Genomic DNA, 11332 nt, shown 5'->3' with positions numbered 1-11332 from the left:
CCCATACTCACCATCCCGACCCGCTTATGACAGTTTTCCCAGCTACCCGAGTAGCTCCATCACTCCTCAATGCTTCTCCACTCCCCAACACCAATTCTTTCCCCGCCATACTTCACTTTCCAGGCACCCGGCTCCACAAAATGCCTACCCACCGACACAAGCCTACCAAAAGCCACTTGGGTCAGGTTTCCGGCCCTGTCAACATGCAAGAATGAAGAGGTTGCTGAAACGAGGAGAGGCTCTCACCCCCATCGGGGTATCTTATGCCAGTCTGTTTGAAAGGCTAAGGCATGCTGGTTCGATTGAGCCACTCCCCGCATGTACTATAAATCCGCTTGCAAGGAGCTTTGATCCGGCAGCACGATGCGCCTACCACTCCAATGTCGTAGGGCACAACATTGAGAGCTGTCATAGATGGAGAAGGGAAGTAGAGAAAATGATCCGAGAAAGGCGGGTTGCGATTAATAACAGTGACATGGAGCACTCGAACCTCCTCGAGAATTTGCCAACGGAGGTTGATGAGGTTGAAGCTGGTAATGGTCTCGGCAGTATTGATGCAAAGCTCAGTGGCTAAGATACCAGTTTTGATAAAGTGGGAGGACGCTTCGTTCCTTGGTCAGCAAGAGAGAAGCTTGCGGTGGCTTATTTTGTGGTCATTTCTGTTGTTCGGATTATTAATGCTGTAATTGGGATTTTGTCATGTGTCAAACCTTCTTATCTTTCCATTTTTGTCATAGCAGTTTGTTTAGATTTTGTCCAGTTTGTGTTAGGATTTTATTCTGGTTGTTTTGTTTGTTTTATTATTCAAACCATTTCGCCGGTAGTCTAATACAAAGTCGGTCTTTTGTTATTTCCAGTCATCTTTTTGTTTAGTCCTTTTTATCATTTTTTATTCAATACCGCTTCTAGGGACATGACATGCGCACCCAATTTGGGCCTAGTCTTTAAAGTTAATCATAAAAACCCCAGAAAGGCGATCAATCCATTTAAAGGAAATAAGAACGGTTTGAGATTATTTGGAGCCCGAGTCATGTGGAACTGGGGCAAGTTAAACACAAAACCGTTAAAGAAAGATTCGCCTAAATTGGCATGAGGGTCATTCATAATAAGGAGAATGAGAGTGTCGCCCAACGGTGCTTTAGAAGGGACAAATGACCAAACAAATGTTGAATATAATTGTCAAGTCCAGCACCACCAGAAGAGACTACGAATTTAAATTGTGTTGTTTGCACTTGGCATGTTTTGAAAACTGGAATGACGAAGGCATTTTGTTCTGCTACCCAAACACTTTATCCTTCGTTAACCCCTTTTGAGCCTTATTTATTTTCTTTCGTACCCCTCATTCGGAATTAGTAGCAACGAATAAAATACGCAAGCATGGCGGGTAAGAGAAAAGAAAGAAAAGAAAACAACAAAATAGGAAAAGAAGAATGAAAAAAAAAAAAACGACAAAAGAAAATGAGAAAAGAAAAAGAGAAAAGACAAATGATAACAAAAAGCAAAAAAGGGAAAGTCAAATGAAAAAGAGGAATTGGGAACTACGTTTGACCTGATTCCTCAAAGAGGATACGTAGGCGCTTCACGGCTCGGTCATAGTTTTGAAAAATGAAAAATCATCAATTAAAATATCCCCAAGCAAGAAACTGGGGCAAAAGTTGCGTTTGTTGTAAATAAATCTAATTCCGAAGGTTGTAATTAATAACCCAAAATTAATGCATTTTTTGAGCCTTTTATACCCTTTCTTTCTAGCCCTATCCAAAACCCACATTACGGTCCAAAGAAAGACCTTCTGACCAGCCTTCAAAAGATGCCAAGTCAGACAAAGGAAGAGTCTTACCGGCGAACATAACATTCTGTTCCACAGCAGAAAGGACTCTAATCTCCAGCAGAAAGAGTCATACCGGCGGCACTCCAAATCCCCAGCTGAAAAGTGATACAAATGAGAGAGTCTTATCGGTGAAAACCTTCACAGGCACCATAAGGCGATGAAAGCTGAGAGAAAAGCCAAAAATAAGAGAGACTTGATAGCGAAAACCCTTCGGGCACTGCAAGTCGAATAAGATTGGGAATCAGATGGGGAATCGCCAATTGAGGATCTTGAAAGATGATTGGCGGTAAAGGATAGGCCCCATATGCATATCATGGCCATTAGAGTCGGTATCTGCGTTTGATAGATTTTTATTTATAGTTTCTTTTGTTAAAGAGTCATGTTTTTTTTCCCTTTGTCTTTTATTTTGTTTCTTTTATCTTTCTGCTTTCATAAAAATTTCCCCAATAGAGTCTGTCTAGTCAGAACAAGTGAATTGACTTCAAAATATGCCATCAACTTTCCAATTATGCCAGATGAGATCCGACTAGTACCTCCAAATGGTATAGTCAGCAAAGAACAAGCGCGAAGCCAGTGTCAAAAAAAGATATCCCCAGCAAAGGGAATTGACAAAAGGACTGACAAGCGTCAAGAGGGATATCCTTGCCAAAACCAAGGTTATAAACCTCAAAGCAAGGAGAGCAGTGAGCATGATTTGGCGAAATCAATGCTAGACTAAAAGGCCGGGGAAATGCCAGTTTCCAAGCTATGCCACAAAAGAAGAGGGATATCTCCCAGCAGAAAGGGATTGTACCCAGCAAATAAAATCGTCCCCAACAAGTTGTGCAACGCAAAGCAAGAAAGGGAAAAAGGAAAAGCCATCCCCAGTAGGAGTCACAACCAACCACCATGTTTTAAACTAACAATTTTGTTTGATTTGAAACAGGTAAAGGAAATGGCATTGATGCCAGAACTGCATGCCACAAGGGATATTATCAAACTGGGGCAGAAAATTTTCCTTCCATTTAGAAAATTTTCTGGAAGTCAGGTACCCCCAGCTGATAACATTTTACCCCCAAACAGGTAAGTAAATCAAGGAAGGTAGTCTTTGAAGGAAGAAGCTATGCAAAAACAAAACAAAAAAAAGAATAAAAAAAAAAGAATAATAATAAAAAATTTGGGGAAGGTAGAAAAGGAAAATTCATCCCAATCCCCAGCAAGTATTCGAGGTAAGACATTTTCAAGTCTTAAAGATATTTTGGGTTCATCCGCCCTCAAATAGGATATGTCGGGTTCATCCGCCCTCAAATAGGATATGTTGGGTTCATCCGCCCTCAAATAGGATATGTTGGGTTCATCCGCCCTCAAATAGGATCTGTCGGGTTCATCCGCCCTCAAATAGGATCTGTCGGGTTCATCCGCCCTCAAATAGGATCTGTCGGGTTAATCCGCCCTCGAATAGGATATGTTGGGTTAATCCGCCCTCAAATAGGATTTGTTGGGTTAATCCTCCCTCAAATAGGATTTGTCGGGTTAATCCGCCCTCAAATAGGATCTGTTGGGTTCATCCGCCCTCAAATAGGATCTGTTGGGTTAATCCGCCCTCAAATAGGATCTGTTGGGTTAATCCGCCCTCAAATAGGATCTGTTGGGTTAATCCGCCCTCAAATAGGATCTGTTGGGTTAATCCGCCCTCAAATAGGATTTGTCGGGTTAATCCGCCCTCAAATAGGATCTGTTGGGTTCATCCGCCCTCAAACAGGATATGTTGGGTTCATCCGCCCTCAAATAGGATATTTTGGGTTCATCCGCCCGCGAATAGGATATTTCGGGTTCATCCGCCCTCAAATAGGATCTGTTGGGTTAATCCGCCCTCAAATAGGATCTGTTGGGTTAATCCGCCCTCAAATAGGATCTGTTAGGTTCATCCGCCCTCAAATAGGATCTGTCGGGTTCATCCGCCCTCAAATAGGATATGTTGGGTTCATCCGCCCTCAAACAGGATATGTCGGGTTCATCCACCCTCAAATAGGATCTTATTTTCAAAGTTATTGTTGAAGACAGGCGCCCACCTGAATAACGAGAGGAATACATTTTTGTCTTTTCATTTCTGTTCTGGGTCACCCACCAGTATAATGCGGGAATATATTTCTGTCTTTTCATTTCTGTTCTAGGTCACCCACCAGTATAATACGGGCATATTATTTTCATATCTTTACAACCAGGCGCCCACCTGTATAATGAGTGGAATACTTTTCAGTCTTTAAATTTCAAACCAGGCGCCCTCCTGAATAACGAGAGGAATACATTTCAGTATTTGCATTTCATGTTCCAGGCGCCCACCTGTATAACGAGAGGCATACATTTCAGTCTTTTATTTTAAGTGTTGAAATTGGGAGCCCGCCCAGATAACAGAGGCATACATTCAGTCTTTTATTTTTTAAGTGTTGAAATTGGGAGCCCGCCCATAATAACAGAGGAATACATTCAGTCTTTAATTTTAAGTGTTGAAATTGGGAGCCCGCCCAGATAACAGAGGCATACATTCAGTCTTTTATTTCAAGTGTTGAAATTGGGAGCCCGCCCAGATAATAGAGGCATACATTCCACGTCTTTACCCATAGGAGATGCATTTCCTCCTAAGTTTCAGTTTTACCAATAGGAGACGCACTTCCTAAGATATGTTTCACCATAGGAGACGCACTTCCTAAGTTCAGTTTCACCAGTAGGAGACGCACTTCCTAAGCAAGTTTCACCAGTAGGAGACGCACTTCCTAAGCAAGTTTTATCAGTAGGAGACGCACTTCCTAAGATAAGTTTCACCAGTAGGAGACGCACTTCCTAAGCAAGTTTCACCAGTAGGAGACGCACTTCCTAAGCAAGTTTTATCAGTAGGAGACGCACTTCCTAAGATAAGTTTCACCAGTAGGAGACGCACTTCCTAAGCAAGTTTCACCAATAGGAGACGCACTTCCTAAACAAGTTTCACCAATAGGAGACGCACTTCCTAAGTTTATTTCACCAATAGGAGACGCACTTCCTAGTTTCAGTTTCACCAATAGGAGACGCACTTCCTAAGTTTCAGTTTCACCAATAGGAGACGCACTTCCTAAGTTTCAGTTTCACCAGTAGGAGACGCACTTCCTAAGCAAGTTTCACCAGTAGGAGACGCACTTCCTAAGTCAGTTTTATCAGTAGGAGACGCACTTCCTAAGATAAGTTTCACCAGTAGGAGACGCACTTCCTAAGTTCATTTCACCCATAGGAGACGCACTTCCTAAGTCAGTTTCACCATAGGAGACGCACTTCCTAAAGTTCAGTTTCACCATAGGAGACGCACTTCCTAAGTTCATTTCACCCATAGGAGACGCACTTCCTAAGTTCAGTTTCACCAATAGGAGACGCACTTCCTAAAAATATTTCACCAGTAGGAGACGCACTTCCTAAGCAAGTTTCACCAGTAGGAGACGCACTTCCTAAGTTTATTTCACCCAATAGGAGACGCACTTCCTAAAGCAAGTTTCACCCAGTAGGAGACGCACTTCCTAAGATCAGTTTCACCATAGGAGACGCACTTCCTAAAGTTCAGTTTCACCAGTAGGAGACGCACTTCCTAAAGTTCAGTTTCACCAGTAGGAGACGCACTTCCTAAGCAGTTTCACCAGTAGGAGACGCACTTCCTAAGAACAAGTTTCACCATAGGAGACGCACTTCCTAAAGTTCAGTTTCACCAGTAGGAGACGCACTTCCTAAAGTTCAGTTTCACCAGTAGGAGACGCACTTCCTAAGCAGTTTCACCAGTAGGAGACGCACTTCCTAAGAACAAGTTTCACCATAGGAGACGCACTTCCTAAAGTTCAGTTTCACCAGTAGGAGACGCACTTCCTAAGCAAGTTTCACCAGTAGGAGACGCACTTCCTAAGCAAGTTTTATCAAATAGGAGACGCACTTCCTAAGTTCAGTTTCACCAATAGGAGACGCACTTCCTAAGTCCATTGTACCAATAGGAGACGCACTTCCTAAAAAGTTTCACAAGTAGGAGACGCACTTCCTAAAATGTTTCACAAGTAGGAGACGCACTTCCTAAAAAGTTTCACCAAGCAGGAGACGCACTTCCTAAAGTTCAGTTTCACTATAGGAGACGCACTTCCTAAAGCAAGTTTCACCAATAGGAGAACGCACTTCCTAAGCAAGTTTTATCAATAGGAGACGCACTTCCTAAGTTTAGTTCTACCAATAGGAGACACACTTCCTAAGTTCAGCTTTACCATTAGGAGACGCACTTCCTAAGAACAAGTTTTACCAGTAGGAGACGCACTTCCTAAGAAAAGTTTCACCCAGTAGGAGACACACTTCCTAAGGACAGTTTTCCCCAATAGGAGACGCACTTCCTAAGTTTATTTCACCAACAGGAGACGCACTTCCTAAGTTCAGTTCTACCAAGAGGAGACGCACTTCCTAAGTTTAATTTCATGCACAGGAAATACACTTCCTGAATTGAGATTTCATCCCTAGGAGATGCACTTCCTAGTTTGATTCATTTTAAGTCCGACCATAGGAGACACAATTCCTAGTCCAGTTTTTAAGTTTACCCGTAGGAGACGCACTTCCTAATCAAGATTTTATTCATAGGAGACGCACTTCCTAGTTCTAGTCACTGAAGTTTTCACCCTTAGGAGACGCACTTCCTAGTTTAGCTCATTCTGATTCAACCATAGAAGACACACTTTCTAGTTTGAGTCATTGAGGTTTTTATTTTAGCAGACACATTTTCTAGCAAGAGTTTTGGTTTTGCTCAGAGGAGAGGCACATCCTAGCCTAGTCTTTAGTTTACTCTCATCATTGCATCAGCAGTGTCAGTGAGTTACAATTTTGCTAACGACTCACAAACCTTCCCAGTACAAACTGGGTTAAGAAATTTTGTTTGTTTTGTTTGTTTTGATTGTCAGGGACCCGCCTGCAGAACGGAGAAAATATTTTTCAAAATCAAGCAAGTGACCCACTGGAGAGCAGAAGGATTACAACAAAAATCCCCAGCACTCAATCCAAGACAGAAGCAACAAGAATCTCGCCCCAAGAATGCGAGTCAACAGTCTGAGAGGGTCAACAAAAGCTAGTCACAAAAAACAAAAAAAAAAAAAAAAAAGAAGAAAAAGAAAAAGAGAAAAATGAATGAATCCGAAGCACGGATGTGGATAACAGATGTGATCTGCTCAAGAACTAGCGCCTACAACTAGCAAGTATCAAGGTTCAAGTCCAAAAGTCTGTATGAAGCACCATTCAAGACTCAAGACCAAGTTTCAGAAGACTTAAGAGATAGGAATCCTTGTAACTAGTAGCTGATAGGCTTAGTTAGTCTTTTTTCAGTTTTCATTTTTGTTGGACCGCGGACCGGAACCTCAACGGAACAGAACCTCGATCGGCTCTTCACCTCGGTACACTTCACTATCCCTCCCATTCCCGAACTACACGTGGCCTGATTCCTGTATAACCAAGGATATGTAGGCAGCTCAGATACCAGGGCTCGGTCACATTCCCTCCCTTTCCTTAAGTGTAGTCCGTCCAAGTAATGGTCGGGTCAAAAACACGTTTAGTCGTTCTTTGTCGGAAAACTCTTCGTGTTTCCAGTCAAAGAGGGGCAGCTGTAAGCACGTGATTTTTGACCCTCCCCGAGAATTTTCACATTTTTTGCGTGAATATGTGAAATTGGGTCCAATATAGTCATTTTAACTATTTTACTTTATTTCGTTGCTCAAAAGAAAAATCACAAAAAATATATATATAATTTTAGTTTATGTATTTCTCATAAACTTGAAAAATACAAAAAAATTGTACTTTATTTTGGTACTTTATATAAATTCGAAAATTACAAAAAATATAGTTCTATTAATGTTTGCAGTCATTATAATGTTGAAAAATACAAAAAAATATTACTTCATATTTTTGTCTTTATTAAAGAACGAAAATTACAAAAAAATATAAGTTTTATTAATATTCTATAGTCATTTTAACTTTGAAAAATACAAAAAAATTACTTCATATTTTATCTTAAAAACGAAAATTACAAATAGTTTTATTAATATTTTGTAGCTATTTTAAACCTTGAAAAATATTTAAAAAGATATAGTTTTGTTTAAATACTAGTCTTATTTTTGGTAGTTATTTTGCTTACATAGGACTAGTTAAGCAACGTGTTCCTATTTCTCGGGTCCTGGCAAAAGAATAATATTCGGGTTTAAACTACCCGGTTTTAGGCCTAATTTTCGGACCTAGCCCATAATAAACCGTGTCCAGGACACGTGGGGAACCCCACCACGCGTGGGGGACATATGCCTCGAACCCCACCACGCGTGGGGCTCATTTTTCTGGGCAGAGACTATACAAATACACGGACAAAACTTTGAAAGGGGGAACTTTTGGATTTTGGTCAGAAAAAAGAAAAAAAAAACGGAAAACAATTCCTTTTGCCCACTGTTCATCTTCTTCTTCACAAAGAAGAAGAAGAGAAAACCCTACCGGACACCACCACCCCGTCACTTCCCCCTCGCCGGAACACCACCATTAAACCCCCCCGTCACCTCCACGCCATAACCATCACCCCAACCAGTCGGACCTCCCTTCCCCAACGCCTCAACACCACTGCCCACACCCCCTACTGTCCGAACGACCAAAAAACCAGCTGCGACATTCACTCCTTCGCGCCCGTCGACCATCGTTCGCCATCGTCTTCCTCATCTCGCAACCAGTCCGTCGACCACTGCTCAAACGATCATACTCCACCGTCGTCGTCGCTGCCCCCGACCCACTGTCCGAACGCCATAACAACCAACAAAAACAACCTCCATCACGAACCAGTCGCACCTCCGTCAACCACCATTGCCATCCGCCACGAGCTCCAGCTCCACCCAAACCAGTCCGGCAAGTAGCATCGTCAAAACGTCAGTAGCCCTCCACTCCCTCACGTCCAAAACCAGTCGCGACACTCCCTCACGCCGGAACAACCATCGCTGCTGTTCCGTTCAGCTCCCCCACGCCCAAATGACCGCCTGGAAAAGTCGGTTGTAGCCATGACTCATTGTTAGTCCGTTCGGGTTCGAGTTTCCGGCACGAGCTATTCCGTCCGAGCTTTGATAACCTTTTCTATGGTTTCCCGGTCGAGGTTATCCGTAGAGGTCGCTGTAGGGGTTCGGTCCATGGCTCTATGCGTTTCTGTTTATTCAGGTTAGTAAGCCTCGATGTATTGGATTAAAGAAATTTTACGTTCAATGTTTGAAGTTGCAATATATCAATTGATATGATAATTTTCTGCTTATGTTTCATCGTATGCATTTTAGTTCATTTTTTGTGTTATGTTATTATTGTTTACTTGATGTCATTTGATTTAGTTGTATTAGTAATCCTAAGACACAGTTTGACGTTGATTCGCTCGTCCCTTCATTGTCTTAGTTTATTTGGACAAAATTAGTATTAGTACCTGTTGTTACTACGCCCGAAACACTCATTCGCTTAACTTCTTTTATCAAATCTTGACAAGTTACGAGATTGTAGTTGTAAAGAAGCCGTAAGGTTTAGTATTGTTAAAGGCGTAAAAATGGTATTTTTTTTAAAAAAAAAATAAAAAAATAAAAAATAAAAAAAATATAATAGTAATAATAAAGAATAAAATGAGACGAGCCTCGCTGAATAAAAGGGACAAATTGCGGGGCCCTCACAAAATATATGTATTAAATACTTAGATTCCGGGATGGGCCGTTTAACAAATTTCACGGCCCTCCCCAAAAATAATAATGCGCTAGTTGCTTTAGGCGCGCCTTTAATAATGTTATCTCCCTAAACTCGGGTGCACATTTATGTGACCCAAGTCCAAATCTCAACGGAGTCGAAATATGTCTCTAGTCACGGGCGCATTGATTGTGGCGTGGCCCGAGATGCATTTCCATGACGTTGCAAATTCCTTTTAAAAATAAGAATGAGATGAGCCTCGCCGAATAAAAATACAAATTGCGGGGCCCTCAGTAAATACTTGTTTTAAATTACTTAGAATTCAGGAGGGCCGCTTAGTGAATTTCGTGGCCTTCCCAAAATAATAACGCGATAGTCTCTTTAGGCGCGTGTTTAATAATTTACTTTCTTAAGCTCGGGTGTGCATTTCATGCGACCCAAATCCAAATCTCAAAACATCAAATAAAATGCGTTCCGGATTGTGGGTGCATTTCATGTGACGCAGTCCAAAGACGTGTTTTAAGCGATGTTCACATTCTTGTAAAAATAACAATAATAAAGCGGTAAAAAGTTAAAATTGGCACATTGGTTCATATTGTATTTAAAATCAGATAATCAAGCCAAATATAACAGTTGAGCGACCGTGCTAGAACCACGGAACTCGGGAATGCCTAACACCTTCTCCCGGGTTAACAGAATTCCTTATCCAGATTTCTGGTACGCAGACTATAATATGGAGTCATTCTTTTCCTCGATTCGGGATTAAAATTGGTGACTTGGGACACCCTAAATCTCCCAAGTGGCGACTCTGAAATAATTAAATAAATCCCGTTTCGATTGTCCTTTAATTGGAAAAAACTCCCCTGCGCCCCGCGGGCGCGGAAAAAGGAGGTGTGACACCCGCCTGCAAAACAGAGGAATACATTTCAAGATCAAATCAGAGGTCAGTAATGCGGAGGGTTACAACAAAACACCCCCAGCATGAATCCCATAGCAGAAATCAGAAAGAAGACTACAAAAGCAAGTTTGAAGATAGATAAGATGTTGTAATCCCTAGTTTAGTCTAGCTTCTTGTTTTTCTTTTAGCACGGTGTAATAAGGAGATCGAAAAGCAGTCGCAACAGCATGCAGCAGCAGTAACAGCAAAAATGCAGCCCCATGGTAGTCCCAGCTACCAAAACTTCCCGAACTACATTAACCTGATTCCCTTTTAGCTAGGGATATGTAGGAAACCTTTGAAGCAAAGGTTCGGTTAAATCTTTTCAAAAATGCTTCACACGGAGTATTCCAACGGGCAAAAAATCGCTCATATTCGCTCACTTTATCTTTGCACGAAAACACTTTGTGTTTTCGGACAAAGAGGGGCAGCTGTGAGCACGTGATTTTTGCCCTATGAGAACTACTCCCAAAAATTCAAAATAAAATGGTTTTGTGTTGTTTGTGATTTATTTGTATTTTTGTCTGTGCATGTTTATTTATACTTTAATTAAGAAAAATATAAAAATATGGGTTGCATGTGCATTTAGGATTTAATTTTACAATTTAAATCACAAAAAATATGTACTTTGCATTTTTTGCATTTAATGTCCGAATTGTGTGATTTTATCCTTATTTGATGTTTAATTTCGTGTGATAGATTATTAAGAGTTAATGTTTTAGTTAATTGTAAATTTTATAATTTAATTAGGATTTTTAGTTGGTAATTAGGAATTAAAAAGAAAATAGAAGAAAAAGAAGAAACAAGAGAAGAAAATCGGACTGGGCCAATTTGAAAAGACAATTCAGGCCCAGTCCAAATACCCT

Source organism: Nicotiana sylvestris, chromosome 4, assembly GCF_000393655.2.
Source record: "Nicotiana sylvestris chromosome 4, ASM39365v2, whole genome shotgun sequence".
NCBI lineage: Eukaryota > Viridiplantae > Streptophyta > Magnoliopsida > Solanales > Solanaceae > Nicotiana > Nicotiana sylvestris.
The sequence above is the reverse complement of the archived record's forward strand: the minus strand, read 5'-3'. Positions refer to the sequence as shown.